Here is a 16,542-nt window from a genome sequence, read left to right on the forward strand (position 1 = left end):
TTGTTTTTTTTTTTTTTTTTTTTTTTTTTTTTTTTTTTTTTTTTTTTTTTTTTAAGACAGAGTCTCGCTCTGTCACCCAGGCTGGAGTGCAGTGGCGCGATCGCAGCTCACTGCAACCTCCACCTCCCGGGCTCAAACAATTCTCCTGCCTCAGCCTCCCAAGTAGCTGGGATTACGGGCCCCAGACACCATGGCTGGCACTTTTTTTTTTTTTGCATTTTTACTAGAGACAGGGATTCATCATGTTGGCCAGGCTGGTCTCAAACTCCTGACCTCAAATGATCTGCCCGCCTTGGCCTCCCAAGGTGTTAGGATTACAGGCGTAAGCCACCACACCCAGCCTGCATACTTATGTCTTTACAAGCTTTCCAAATTAGAGGAATGTGTAGCTTAGATTGAGGACCTTAGATCTTGTACTTTTGATTCTATTTCCTAAGTGCTGCTGGCAGGCTAACACAATCCCTAATTATAATTTCTTGCACAGTGAACAGCTGGATGATTAATTAAATTACCCTCCAAAAGATCTCACATTTGTTTCAAAATTAATGTAAGTTCAATGATTTTGGCGTCTTAAGGAACTGGGAGAAAAGATGCACAGTGACAGTGACAGCCGACAGGTAAATGCAGTAAGACATCTGCAAATGACAGCCTTTCACTTTTCACTTGATCATGTTATGAACTATTTAAATTTTGAAAACATTAAGAATAAATATATGATACATAGTTTATATTAACAAAAATATCATTGTCATATTCAAAACTGTTAGCAATTATCTCTTATGGAGGGTAAGGAAAATTGTGAGGTTGGGAATACGAGACTTACAGCACATTCCAGTCAAATCTAGATTTTTTAATGGGCATGTATTAATTTTATAATAATAAAATAATGGAGACAGACATAGGAAGAGTGTATAGCAATACAGCAGGCAAAAGCATTACTTAGTAGCACTCTGGATACCTTAAACAACTTTCTAATGCCAGTGTCACTTGGAAAAATACGCAGTTACTATTTATTATATTTATTAACTGATCAATAATATTTGTAATTTTTGCTCCACTTGTTGAAATTTTTCATACACAACCAAGATTCTGCTTTGGATTTTAATATTTCATGGAAATTTTCAGAATGTTTGTGAATGATGCATGGGATTGATGCTACATTACTTGAAATGAAAAGTTCAGTGAATGCTGCTGAGTTTCAAATGTATTCCTTTGCCCAGGAACCTTTCCTCAATTTGCTATGAAGAATTGTTACCATAACAATTCACAAAGGAATGCATAGATTTCAAGGTCTATCCTTTTTAAAAAAATAATAATTTTATTACAGGGACATTTATGTCTTCCTTTAAAGATTCTGAACTTTAGTTTATGTCAGGATTACTTGAGGTGTTTTATTAGAAACAAATCTTGCACCCGTGTACTAAATTTGTGGGGAGGGCCCTGAAATCTGCATTTCTAACACATGCCAAGCTAATTTTGTACTTTGGATCTTTGTCTCACTCATAAAGTACTCTTCTGGTTTGTGTATAAATCCTGTACTTTTATGTTCCCTATATTATCTCAAAACTTTTCAGAGAGAAAAAAATTTTTTTAGAAGGTCTCACTTCAAAAGTCATAAACTGACTATCTTATAAACAACAAAAATTTATTTTCCACAGTTCTGGAGGCTGGGAAGTCCAAAACCAAGGCACCCACAGATTCAGTGTCTGGTGAAGGCCCACTTCATGTTTCATGGAATGCTACTTTCTAGCTGTAGTCTCACATCGTGGAAGGGTGAATGAGCTCCTTTGGGTCTCTGTTATAAGAAAACTAATTGCATTTCCATAACAGGCCTCTTGACCTAATCACCTCCCAAAAGGCCCCACCTAATACCATCTTGTTGAGGGTTAAGATTTCAATATACAAACTTTGGGGAGACACAAATATTTGGACCATAACAACTAGTGATTGTGTTCTGTGTGATCAATTTAAATGTTTTCAACATGAAAGTTAGGGGCTCAGCATCAGACATAGCAGAAACGTATTAGGTAGCTTTAATATTTGCATCAACTCTGTGAAGTAGTTATTTTTGTACCCACTTTACAACTGAGGAAAATGAAAATTATAGACGTTATGTGCCTAAAGTCATACAGCCAGAAAGTGGCAGCACAAGGATTTAATTCCAGGCTTTTCTGACTCCAAAGCCCATAATTTAGCTAAGCCATCAAAAGGCATCACTTCAACAGAACATGAAAGCAAACAACTTACCCTAGAGGAAATTTAATATTTTATCTGAAGCTTTTTTCATTTTTCCTCATAATTTATATTTAAAACCTTTTACACATTTTAGAATAACGCAACTTAGGTTATTGTTGAACTGGGACTCAGCTCTACCAGTTGACTTTTATAGACAAAAAGATTTTCTATTAAACTTTACATCTTTCCAAAATTATTGGAGTCAAATAAGAATAAATGATAAACATTCAATAATCAATGACTCTTGCATATAAACAGTAACCTCCTAATAGATATAGAATATAAATATGTTATTATATTATTAAGTACATAAAATATCTAGAAGTAAAATGAACTTTATATGTCCTACCAAAAAGCCTTCATTGTATCTTTCTTTTCTTTTAGACCTGGTGATTTCCAGACTCAGTGAGGTGTTCATAGATGGTTTAGGAATGTATTTTAACCAAGAAAATTTATGGAGTTAATGAATTAAAGTTTCTCACAGGATTTTAAGTATTTCCAAAGTGATTATAAAGTTTATGAAGAGGCATAATAGCACTAATTTCTTTTTCAAATATTAATTGAGCAACTCATGTATAAAATCCAAGAAGTATAAAGGGAGATGCCCATATGGCAATTTATAAGAAGCTCTAAAACGTCACTGCTATAAATCAGAAACATGGGACCCATTACACATAGTTGCATAGCAGACTCTGCAATTATATAGAAATCAGTCCAGTTCCATCCATATAAACAGCAGCACCAGTAGAAGTTCAACAAAGAAACAGGGAAACATGAAAATCCCCTTGTCATTAATAACCTCCCTTATTGTGAGAATTCTTATGACCTACATGTGCCCTATACATGACCTGTTTTCAAGTACAATTCATTTTGACATAGTCAGCTGACATTCAGATGCTAAATAATCATAGCAACATGTTGTCAAACAGAAATCACTTTTTAATTTTATGATGCCAGGTATAAATCCTTACTAAATGTGCCTCCCAAAAGGTTATCTAATCTAGAAAAGCATATATTAAAAGCAAAGAGAAATAAGAACTACTGAAAAGTGGAAAATTCGCCAACATAAACCCAGATAAGAATAACTTTTAAACATATGTTGAACAAGACATCAGGACTGTATCTTACAAAGTTGATTCAGTCTTGATTATGAATGTAATTCATTTATTATAATAAAGAAATAGCAGTGAGAATCCACTAATCAAATTAGAATGCTAAGTTTTGAGCTGCACGTATAATAAATCTCAATTTTCAAAATTAAAGCGAATGGAATTTTATTTAATAAAATCCATCTCTACCACCTTCCAAAAATATTGAATATTATTAAAATATTTATTTGAAGGAACACAAAATTATTAATAACTTGATGAGGCCCCTTGTGTGAATCATTATATTAGAATCTATGGAGACACAAGTTATAAAATATACTGTTTAGTACCTTTCGCATAAAAGGGTTTGAATTCTCAAGACAGATCAAATAGCCAGAAGAAAAACCGCACATGAAAGATGCAAACTTGGCTGTAATCTGTAACTATTGTTGAAACACAGAAATAAATTGTTATATGAGAGATATGTGGACAAGTCATAAAGCTTACATTTATATTAGGGTATTATATGTACCATTTTGTGGAAGACTAAATTTTTATTGAGATGGAAAATAACTATAAAAATTCACATTACGGTACTGCTAGACTCGAAACTCTGAACCCTCCTTTTGGAATATAAAAAAGAGTCAAAGAGCTAAAAATATAATAAAATATTAAATGTCCAAGATCTAGAAGAAGAAAACCCAAAGAGGTGCGCCCTGCCTTTGAGGCTTTCTCTTTAGGGATAACTAAAGGACTTCTGAAGAGGAGAAACAGAAACTGGGTAGTTTTTTGTTTGTCTGTTTGTTTGTTTTATTTTGTCATTGTTTGTTTTATGAGCAGCTTTGATGGGGTTAGGGGCAAAATTTTCGTTGTAGAGCCGTCAAAGAATAGAATATTTTACAGGCTTCCATAGGCTTTTTTTAAGAATTCAGAGGCTCTACTTTTTAGGATAAAGGGAAAGCCAGAGATGGACAGCCCCACCCGGAGATTAAAGGTAAACTTCCCATCTTTCCAATCTGTGGGGAATTATAGTTAGGTTGTCAGAGAGGTTGAGTGCTTCTAGTTGCCTGTAAAACTAAATAAAATTACACTCTGCAGAAAGATAGCCTTCTAGGCCTAAAATTGTCTATTAATTTTTTTTCTTATGTAGTATCCTATGTACATTAAGAAATAATAAAATAGCAGCAAAAACTGTTCTTAAAGGGAAATTTATATTTATCTCCTATAGAATATACATTATTATTCTAATATATATTCTGTAGAATATTCTATAGAATATATTAGAATATATATTATATTCTATATATTATTCTATATTATTAGAATATATTAATCTAATGTTAGAATATATTAGAATATTTATACACACAAACACAGTACTCATCTCATAGTGAAACATTGCTCTACACTGCACCACAAGAAAAAAAACAAACTAGAAATCAACGACTTTTCTTAGACTCATCAGAGAACTGGGCTTTCGTGGTACTATTGAATAAATTGCACCCTCTCAAAATTCGTATGTTGAAGCCCTAACCCACAGTGTGACTGTATTTGGAAATGAGGTATTTGGGAGGTAATAAAATTTTGATAAGGCCATGAGGTGGAGCCCTCATGAGGAAATTAGTGACCTTATAAGAATAGGAAGAGAGCTCAGATTTCTTTTTCTTCACCAGGTGCAGATACAGCAGAGAGATCGCCATCTGCAAACCACAAATAGAACCCAAACCAAGAAGTGAATTGGGTAGCACCTTGTTCTCGGACTTTTCAACCTCAAGAACTATGAATAATAAATGTCTGTTGTTTAAGTCACCCAGTCTATGGTATTGGTTATAACAGCACAAGCTAGTACACATGACACACCACCATGCTGGAATCTAGACAGACGGGACCATTCAAAGAGTCAGAGCTGAGATCCGTCCTCCTGGAACAAAAGCCACTGGCACCAGAAACTGATAGGACAACTTCTATGATAATTTTGATGAATCTCTGGAAACTGAGTGTGGACTAGCATGAGAGTGAGAAATTCCTGACCACAGTCCTAGAGGGCTCCATACTTCTGTGGGCTTTACCTCTGAGAACCCATACATGCATTCTACAAAGATTAGAAAAAGACTCCCTTCTGGTTCTGTCAGGAAGCGGGAAAGGGAATCACTGTGAAGTATGCTCAGAGTTTTCTTCATAACAAAGGGCTATTCTCCTGAAGAAAAGACTTTGCCAGAACCTCTCCCAATTGGGAGACAGTACTTCTCCCATTTCAGCCTCTGTACCTTTCCTGTCTTACCTAAGGAAAAAAAGGAAACAGGAGTCAGAGCTTCATAGAAATAGATTGGAAACCCAGTAGACAGGAAAGAAAGTAGCTGGCAGGAGGGAAAAAAGCTATACCACCAGAGATATGCTTGTGAAGGTCACAGTTCTGAGACAACAACCCAATGAAACACTTAAATTGAGTTGGAATATTACAGAACACTGCTCTTCTTACACATCAAACCACCACACAACAGGAGTCCAGTGCAATAATACTGGCTAACAGTTGAAAGACTTAAAAAACAAAGACTGCCCCTGAAGAGAATTTAAGCCAAAAGGAGAAACAGAAACAAGTGCATTAGATGAAATGGAAGCATCTGGTACCTATTGCACCTATAGCACACCTAAACTATAACCCATTTCTTAGCCAGAGTAATGTAAATCTTCATACTAACAACCTATGTGTCGTAGTTTCTATTGTCAGATATAGCACATTTTGATTTCAACAAAAAATTACAAGGAATGCCAAAAAGTAAGAAAAAACCTCCACACTCTGCAGAGACAAAACAACTACCAGAACAAGACTCACACATGCCACAGATGTTGAAAATCAGACAAGGGCTTAAAACAAGTATGATTAATATGCTAAGGGGTCTGATGGAAAAAGTGTACAACATGCAAAAACAGATGGGTAATGGAATCAGAGAGATGAAAACTATGTGAAAAAAATCAAAGAGAAATGTTACAAATTAAAAACGCTGCAACAGAAATGAAGAATGCCTTCTTTTGATGGGCCCTTCAACAGATTCAATACAACCAACGAAGGATCAGAAGAAAAGAAAAGATACAAATTTCTCAAGCTGTAATAGAAAAATAAAAAGAAAAAAAAAGCTGTAATAGAAAAAGAAAAAAAAAGCAGAAGATAGTATCAAGAATTGTGGGTAATTACAAAAGTTGTAACATATGCATAAGTGGAACACCAGAAGGAAAAAATAATAGATCAAAGAAATATTTGAAGTAATAATGGCCAATAACTTTTCAATATTAATGACAGACACTGAACTATGGATCCAGGATGCTCAGAGAATAAAAGTGAAGATTAAAAATCAAAATAAAAACTATACTGAGTCTTATCAGATTCAAATTACAGTAAACCAAAGACAAAAACAAAATTTTGGAAGAAGCAGAGGGCATTGAAAGGTAGCTATACTACTGATAAAGAAATATAAAAATTATATTGGACTTTTCATCAGAAAACATGCAAGCAAGCAAACAGCAGAGTGAAATATGGAAAGCATTGAAAGAAGTAAAAATAAAACTAGAACTCTATATCTACAGAAATCCTTCCAAAGTGAAGGAGAAATAAAGACTCTCAGACAAACAAAAACTGAGGGAATGCATTGAGAGCATTCCTTCCCTATAAGAAATGTTTGAAGAAGTTCTTCAGACAAAAGGAAAGTTATATAGCTCAGAAATCTGGATCTACATTGAGAAAGGAAGAACATTAAAGAAGAAATAAAAGAAGATAAAGTAAGATCATTTATTTTCTTATTCTTAATTTAATCCTTAGTTAAAAGATGTTTACAATAATAATAATCATGAATTGGATGCTTATAGCACATCGATAAATTAAATGAATTTATTTTTATTGCAAATTAATATTACATTCACTTAAATTACAAATGAATGTTGTCAGGTATGTAAGGGAGAAGTTAGGAATACTCTGTTATAAGGGACCTGCACTATATAATAAGTATTATTAATATTTGAAAATGGACTTTGGTTTAGTTTAAGGCAGCCACGGACAATTTTTTAAAGTATAATTGATATTATAAAAAAGGAGATAACATAGAATCATACAAAATTTTCAATTAAAATCAGATAAGGAACTTAAAATGGGGGCAAAATAATAAGAACAAATGCAACAAATAGAAAACAGTTAAAAGTATGATAGATATTAATTCAAATATATCAATAACCACTTGAAAAGTGAGCAATCTAAATATACCAATTAAAGAGACTGTCAGAGTATATAGAAAGAGCAGGTCCAGCTATCCACATTAAATATAAACTAACATACATTAAAAGTAAATGGATGAAGAAAGATATATCACACATTAACACTAATAAAAAAATAAAAGCTGAAGGAGCTACATTAATTTCAGACAAAGAAACCTGCAGAACAAGGAAGATTATAAGGGACAGCAAAAAACATTTCCTAAAGAGAAAGTGATCCAATTTCCAAGATGGCGAAATAATCCTAACTGTGTAGGCAATTACCAACAGAGTTGTCACATGAGGCAAATACTGATAGAATGGCAAGTTAAAAACAGAGAAGTCCATTATTATAGTTGGAATAACTGATGTATCAAGGAAGCAGGAAAACATTAAGAATACAGAAGACCTGAGCATCACTATTATTCAACTAGATTTAATTAACATTTTGAGAACATTTCACCCAACAACAGCAGACACACTCTTTTTAAGCTCACATGGAACATTCACCATGCATTATGGGTCATAAGACATACTCTTGCAAATTTATAAAAATAGAAATCACACAATGTATGCTCTCAGGCCATAAAGGAATTAAACTATAAATCAATAACAGAAAATAACTAGAAAGTTCCTGAACATCTGAAAAAAATTCAAGTTAAAACAGAAGTTTCATGTGAAATCATCTAGAATTTTAAATCTATATGAAAATGAAAATATATCATCAAAATATGCAGCATAGAGCAAAAGCAGGGTTTGAGGAAAAATTGTAGCATTAAATGCACATATTAGAAAACAAACAAAGATCTAAATAAATAACCCAAGTTTCCATCTTAGGTTATTAGAGAATTTAGAATTGAAGTCTAAAAAATGCAGAAGGAAAGAAATTTTAAAAATCAGAGCAAAAATTAATAAAATTTAAAACAGGAAAATATTCAAGAAAATCAGCAAACCAAAAGGTGGTTCTTTCAAAAGTTTGCTAGCATTGATAAACCTCTAGTTTGCTATCTATGGGGTAAAAAAGGGAAAGAAAAGACCCAAATTATCAATATCACAAATGAAAGCCAAGTCACCAATATTGAGCCCATGGATATCAAAAGAAAGGCAGAATATAAATGAGTTAAGGATAGAAGTTAAGACACTAGGGGGAAAAATACAGCAAATTAAAGCCACAAATGAAGAATAATTTTTAAAAATGAATAACTGACAAAAATAAGGCAGAGTTAAAAAAAAAACAGTATATCTATACAATGGGAAATTACTCAATAATAAAAGACATAAACTGATGATGTACTCAAGACCACAAAACAGTTTTAAAATATTTTGCAGAATGAAAATGCCAGAAATAAAAGTGAACACTGGATGATTTCATTTATATAAAATTCTAGAATAGTAAAAACACTCTATAGTGACAGAAAGCTGATTATTTCCAGGGTCAGGATGTGATGAGGGTTGACTGCTCCTTGCATCAGTAATGCAAGGAGCATGAAGGAACTTTGCTGGCTGATGGATACATTCTGATTCCTCTATGTGGGGTTAAACAGGTGTTTACATTTATCAGAACCCATCAATTTCTGCACTTTATTTGGGTGCATTTTATGGCAACTAAATACTGTCTCAATAAAATTGATTTTAAAGGTAATAAATAGTATCATACTATAAAACATGTATTAACTCAATGTATTATTAGACTTTGAATTCTAATTCAAATAATAAATTTTAAAAAGATATCTTTACACTACAAGCAAAAGTCCAATAGCCCATGATTATTTTATATTACAGAACTTATAAATTGTGTCAGATATGTTCATTTTAAGTTCTATTTAAAAACAAACTCCTTATTGATTATAAATATATTTTGTAGAATCTTTGACGAAAGTCACGCAATATTAGATATGTTTTAAAATAATCTAAGCAGGGAAGTAGCAAGAAGATGTACAAATGAGGAAAGAGTGGTCATATGTATCAAATGGCATTACCGTATAATTCTGTATTTCATCTGTGTGTGCTTAGAAAACACACTGCATAAATACATTTGTGTTATAAATCTGAAAGAATACACACAAAATTTGGGTGAATTGTGTTTATCCCGAATCTTGGAAATTCAGACTATTGTAATTATTTTCCATTTTGATGTCTGTATATTCTTCTTTCTACAAGAGGTATTATTCCTCACGATTAAAATACATAGGAATAATTACCAAAATTGGGGGAAGAAAACATAAGTTGGTTTTTGAAAAGAATGTTTAAGCTAACAAAACCCTAGTTAGGACTGATCCAGGAAAGAAAAAAATAGGAGACAAGAATAAACAATATCAGTAATGCAAAAGAGCATCTTATGATTTTCCAAACCAATCGCCACTTACCAAAACAGATGAGACTAGGAAAACCTGAACTGCCTACGTCTGTCAGATTAAATGCATAATTGTAAACATATTCACACAGAAAATTGCAGTCCTCAATGTCTTTCCTAGTGAATTCTTCTAAACATTTAAGGACGAAAATCACACCAATATTAAACAAATACCTTCAAAGAGCAGAAAAACAGAGAATGCTTCCCAGCTTGTTTTGTGAGGCCAGCATAACCTTGATATTAAAATCTGACAAGGAACTTGCAAGAAGGAAAATAAAAGTCAATCTTACTCATGAATGCATATCCAAAACTCCTTAAAAGAGTTTAAAATTATTCTACAATATAAAACTATAGAAAAAATAATAAATCATGTCTCAATCGAGTTAATTCCTGGAATGGAAGAATTGCTAAATATTTAAAAGTCATTCAATGTAATTTATCACATTAAGTAACAGACGGTTTTCTCAACAAATACAGAAAAAGCATTTAATAAAATTTAATATTCACAGATGATTAAAATTCTTAGCCCAGTAGGCAATTTCTAACTCTGCAAACAGTATCTATAAAAATCATACAGCAAGTATCACACATTATAGGAAATGCTGAGAGCTGCTTTGAGTTTGAGAATGTGACAAGTATGTTCTGTATAGACCCTTTCATTGAACATGTAATGAACTTCTAGTTAGTGTAATAAAGCAAGAAAAATATTTAACAGGTAGTAGGATTGGAAAGGAAGAAATAAAACTGCCTTTATTTATAGGTGTATGATTGCATATGTAGGAAATTTGAAAATCTATAGAGTTAGTTGAGCAAACTAGATAAAAGTCTATATATAAAATGAATTAAACATTTATACAAAACAACAGAAAGTGAAATTTTGAAAGACATTTACATTAGCATCAACTATATTATTTAACTGTAAAAAATCTAATAAAATATATTTAATGCCTTTACATTAAAATTATAAAATATTATTGAGAAAAAATTTAAAAGGCTTACAGAAGAAAACACAATTTTGAAAAGATGTCAATAATCCTAAATTAACATATAGATTCTATCAAATTCAAGCCAATGTTTGTGTGTGTGCACAAATTACAAGATAGTTACAAATTTTATGTGGAAATGTAACAAAATGGAAATCACCAAGATACTCCTGAAGAAAAAGTCAGAGGATTTTGCTTTTTTTTTTTAACTGAATATTAAGTCTTATAATGATATAAAAAAATAAGAGAATGTCATATTGGCAGGTGCCTCAAATAGATCATTGCAAAGAACAGAGAACTCAGAAACAAGATTCAGCACATATGGAGAGTGGACTATTAACAATGTTTGCCATGCAGAGCAGTGGGGAGAAAAATAATTCTTATACATGGTGCTCTATAACTTGGATATCCACGTTGAAAAACACTTTAAAAGAAAATCTAAAAATCAGAAGAGCTGAGCTCATGGACATGGAGAGCAGATGGATGGTTACTAGAGGCTGAGGAGTGGAGTGGGGGGCTTGGCAGGAGGTGGGGATGGTTAACGGGTACAAACAAATAGAAAGAATGACTAAGACCTGTTATTTGATAGCACAACAGGGTGACTATAGCCAATAATAACTGTACATTTTAAAATAACAAAAAGTATAATTGGATTGTTTGTAACTCTAAGGATAAATGCTTGAGGGAACGGATACCCCATTCCCTATGATGTGCTTATTTCACACTGCATGCCTGTATCAAAACATTTCAGGTACCCATAAAAAAAATTTTAAAGAAAGAAATTTTTAAAGAAGGATTGATCACTACCTCAAACCATACGCAGAAGTGAATTCCAGGAAGACTGTAGATATAAATGTGAAAGGCAAAACAGTAATGTTATAGGAAGATAACATAGCTGAATATTTTCATCATTTTAAGCAGTTCAACAATTTTCTTAACTATGAACTGAAACTGATGTCAGAATACATTAAAAATTTTGTTCATCTAAAAATGCTGTAATAGAAAGAAACCACAGAATGGTAGAACCTATTTTCAGTATATTAGTATCCAGAATACATAGCGAACTACAAAGCAATGAGAAAAAAAAAAAAAAAAAAAAAAGAAAAATATTTAAACGCCTAACAAATCTATGAAATAGTTGCTAATCTTATTAGACATTGGACAATGCCACTTAGAAACAAAGCGTGAGAGTTAGGCACACCAACTAGAATGGCTAAAATGAGGGAAACAATAAAATCTAAAACAAAAGAAAATTAATACCAAGTGCTTTCAAGAATGTGGAATAAATGGAATTTTAATACACTGCTGTTGATAATATAAATTGGTATGATTTCCATTAAAAGTATTTTTCATTTTCTACTAAAATTAAATATGTAGATTTTTATGAGTTGGCAATTCCACTCTGAAGAATGATGTACCCAAAGCAAAATCAGTCAGTTTTCCAGCTAGCAAAAGACATGTATGTACGTGAATATTTTTGAAGCATTATTCATAATTGCCCCAAAGTATAATTCACATGTCCAATTATAGAATGGATTTTAAAATACTGGTATATTTTTAAATTATATTTTTTAATTATATTGTTTAATTATACTTTTATTTATTTTCATTACTGTAGAACATTTCATTATATGAAAATAAATCAGTTATACCTATGTAGACACAACATGGGTTCTTTTCATAAGCATAATGTTAACCCAAGGAGCCAGATATTTAAAAGTTCATACAGTATGATTCTTTCTGTATATAATTCAAAATAGGCAAAACTAATCTATGGTAATAGAATTCATGATCATGATTATTTGGTGGGAAGAGGGAGGTAGTAGTCAACAGTAAGGGCATGAAAGTTACAATAATATGCTTGGTCTAGGTAATATTTACATAGCATTTTCACTTTTTGATAGTCCAATGAGTTGTATATACATTTATGCTTTTGTCTTTTCTGGATGTGTATGGTCTTTCATCATAAAAAGTTACATGAAAATAAGCATGCTAACTGTGAAAAAGAAATAGATTCTTGGCACTTTAAAAAATAGTTCAGTGAAGACAATCAAGATTTAAATTTTGCATGTATATATACAAAAGCAAAAGATTTTGAAGAATACCTCATTAAAATTCTATTTTCACTTTTGTGCTTTTTTATAGATCATTAAGAACACTATGAGAAATACCTTTCAACTTCAGATTTTAGATATCACATAATTTATCATGTATTATACCATAAAGAGCTCGATTAGCATCTCTCATTTTACCATTAATATTGCTAAGAATAATGGCATTCTTATGACTATTACCATCTAAATCACTATTGTTCAGTGCTGAAAGAAAACTACTGAATTCCCCATTAAAGACATTATAAAATTTAAAGTAAATTATTCCTCATTTACCTGTATATCTATTAATGTATTTATATAGCCATTCTAATGATTAGCCTTCACACTGCTTCAAAATGTCATTTATTAAATAAATTGCTAATTGTTTTCCCAAATGGAAACTTAAATATGTCCCTTAGAAAGAGACTGTAAATCAACCAACATTTCTAAGCAGATTAAAATAAACATCCTGTTTATTATACTTAATTTGAAAAATTGGAATGTTTAAAAAATTTGGATAGAGTTCAATTAGCCCTTACTATTTCTTAGAGTTCAGAGTTGATGACCCTCATTACAGCCTCTGAAGCCATACATTATTTAATGTATATTAATAATGCTAGTAGTGTACATATGAATGTACATTAATGTATACTTCATATTGTAATGTATATTGTGATGTACATTAGACACTATATACCTTATTTAGCTGAGGACCACTGTATCTTTATGTAGATCTTAACCTACACTTTCATAGAAGCTAGACGCTGGGAGAAACTGGGTAACCTCTGAGACATGCCTAATTGTAATATTAAGATTTAGCGAATACAAAAATTAATGATCTCTATAGTATTATTTTTTAAGTTGGCGCTAACTTTAAATTTCACCAAACGTTTTTAGGATACACAGAGAAATATACGATGCTGTGTTATTTTGGGTTGTTTGACCTTTGGATTCTGTACAATTTAGTCACACAATTAAAGTTTCATTATATAGAAAGTCAAAGGAGAGAGTACTTTATTTAGTAATAATGTAATCAGGGCTTAACTGATTCTTCACAAAGACAAACTCATCTGTCATTTGGGAGCAGAGGGTGAATAAATACTTGCAGCGAGCACTGTTTTAGACTGGTGCAAATTGTTTATTTCAATCAATAATAACACCTGCCCACTTGCATTACCTTTTGAAACACTGCCAGATGTAACAAAACTACAAAACAAACCAGTAAATGGCTCACGTACCCATGGGTATCTTGATATAGATAAATGGAACAAGAACAGAGAAAGCTTGAAGGCTTTAATACATGTTCTCCATTTTTAATGCTAGGATGTCTGAAATTTAGGAAATATTTCTTCTACTCAACACAGATGACAAAATCTCATTTATTTCATGTTCAAAAAAAATCTTCTTAATCTTTGTAGACAACTTTTTTTCAAGCATCAACAATCATTATTCCAGCAACAAGTGAAATATTAACACTGCCTTCAAGTCCTTTCCATAAACAGAAATTAAGTATGCTCATCCAAACCTTTCTACTGAAGACCTCAGTATGACCTGGAAAAAAAAAAAAACCAACCAAATAAACAAGACAATCCTGGCTCTTAAAAAGATGGGGATCCATCACTTAACAGCTGGAAAATCTTGAATCAGATTCATAAACCTCAGTTTCTTTATCTATAAATTGGAGATAAGAATACTTACTTCCAAAGTCTGATATCCAAATTAAGTAAGATGAAGAGATTAACATCTGCCTACTTCATAACAAGCCTCAATAACATGCAGTTGTGATTGTTGTGTTGTATAGTGATTAAGTCTTCACAGATGGCACAGTGTTACAGACAGTTTATTAGTCTGACTCTGAAACTCATTACTTTAGTTTAACATCCAAGTCATCCCACTGGAGAATAAAAGGAGAAATAGCAATGCCTCCATATATACTTTGATCAAAGTGACAATTCCATTTGGGAAATAAAGCCAAATAATTATTTAAATGTAGTAGACAATATTTTTAACCTCAAGACAAAAGATACCAATAAAATGCTTCCTAGGAAAGTCACTTTAACAAAAATAGTTTTAATTTCTTTAATGCAGAGTTTTATTTCCTTTTTAACTAGTTTGCCTTTGCATATAATTTTTGGAAATTATACTTCAGCCAGTGTAATTATAGCACCATGTAGCAACCGGAAGTTCCTAAATATCCATATTGTTTCTGTTTCAATGCAATTTAGATTGGTTGATTAACATTTTCAAATTATTTTAAAGGTGCATACATAACTTTTATAGGTATTTGTATGCATCCTCTCAAGTCAGCTTATAAAACATATTGCATATGACTTTAATGATGCTGTATAAGTACTTTAAACTCTTCTTATTTTAAGAAACTACATTATTCATAATATATAGAATAACCATAAGTGTTTCTATAAGGAACCACATAAAATGCCTGGCTGCTCTCTAAAGATTAAAAAAAATTAAAATAAATGTATCTGAGGGGAATTCTTTAGTATTCCAATGACACAGCATTGGGGCTTATTTTACATTTAAATGATATTTATCTTAATGCCACATGTAGTGTAAAGTCTATTGTGCCATACATTCAAATTTTCCTTTGAATTCTTCCAGAACAGTCACAAAATCTTAGGCCACAAAATGTATAGTAATGAAGAAAAGAAAAACAGACATAATGACTCATTCTGGCTTTGTTCCTGTAGGTTTGAAAACCATGGCTCTGTAAGACTAGGAATAAGCATCCTCTCTGAATAGATGTACCTTCAGCAATTCCTCAGGGACTCAAATCTTGATTGAGTGGCAGATAGTGGATAAGGTAAAACTACACAGAGAACATGTTCAGAGAACACACTCTGAAATCAACAGTCCTTACTATGAAATTCTCTTTTGTATGATATTGAGGTCTTCGGAAAGTTGACGTCTTAAAAAAAACAGTAATAATAAAGTGCCATTTTCCAGTTAACTACTGAAAATTTGAAAAACAACTAAGTACTTGATGGTGCAAATCAATTACTGTTCATTTCTTTAGGTTCTATTTTAAGAAAAGCTCTTACCTTTCGGGAATTCGCACACAAATATTTAAGGATATAAAGCTAGGAGGTTTGAAATTTGCTTCAAAATAATACGGAGCATGAGCAACATATGAAAGAGTTGCACAGGGGAGAAACGGCCATGGGGTTGATGGTTGAGGCCTCGGAATGGGTACAAGAGGGTTTGTTTTGCTACTCTGTTTACTTGTGTGTATCTAGTCAATGTGGGTGGTGGCTGTTAATTGTTAATAGATTAACAATTGTTCATTGTTAATAGATTAACAACTGTTAATTGTTCATTAAGAGCTTAATTAAATTAGTTATATGTAAGAAGCTTAGTAATTTACAAGCTAATATATTCCTTTATAACATTTCTTTACCTATCATAAGTACAGACACCTCAGAGGTACTGTGGATTCGGTTCCAGACTACCAAAATAGTGAATATTTTGCAATACATTTCATCACATCAAGTTTTTTGTTTCCTAGTGCATATAAATAGTATCTTTATATTTTG

Source organism: Rhinopithecus bieti, unplaced genomic scaffold, assembly GCF_001698545.2.
Source record: "Rhinopithecus bieti isolate Rb0 unplaced genomic scaffold, ASM169854v2 scaffold_2574, whole genome shotgun sequence".
Lineage (NCBI taxonomy): Eukaryota > Metazoa > Chordata > Mammalia > Primates > Cercopithecidae > Rhinopithecus > Rhinopithecus bieti.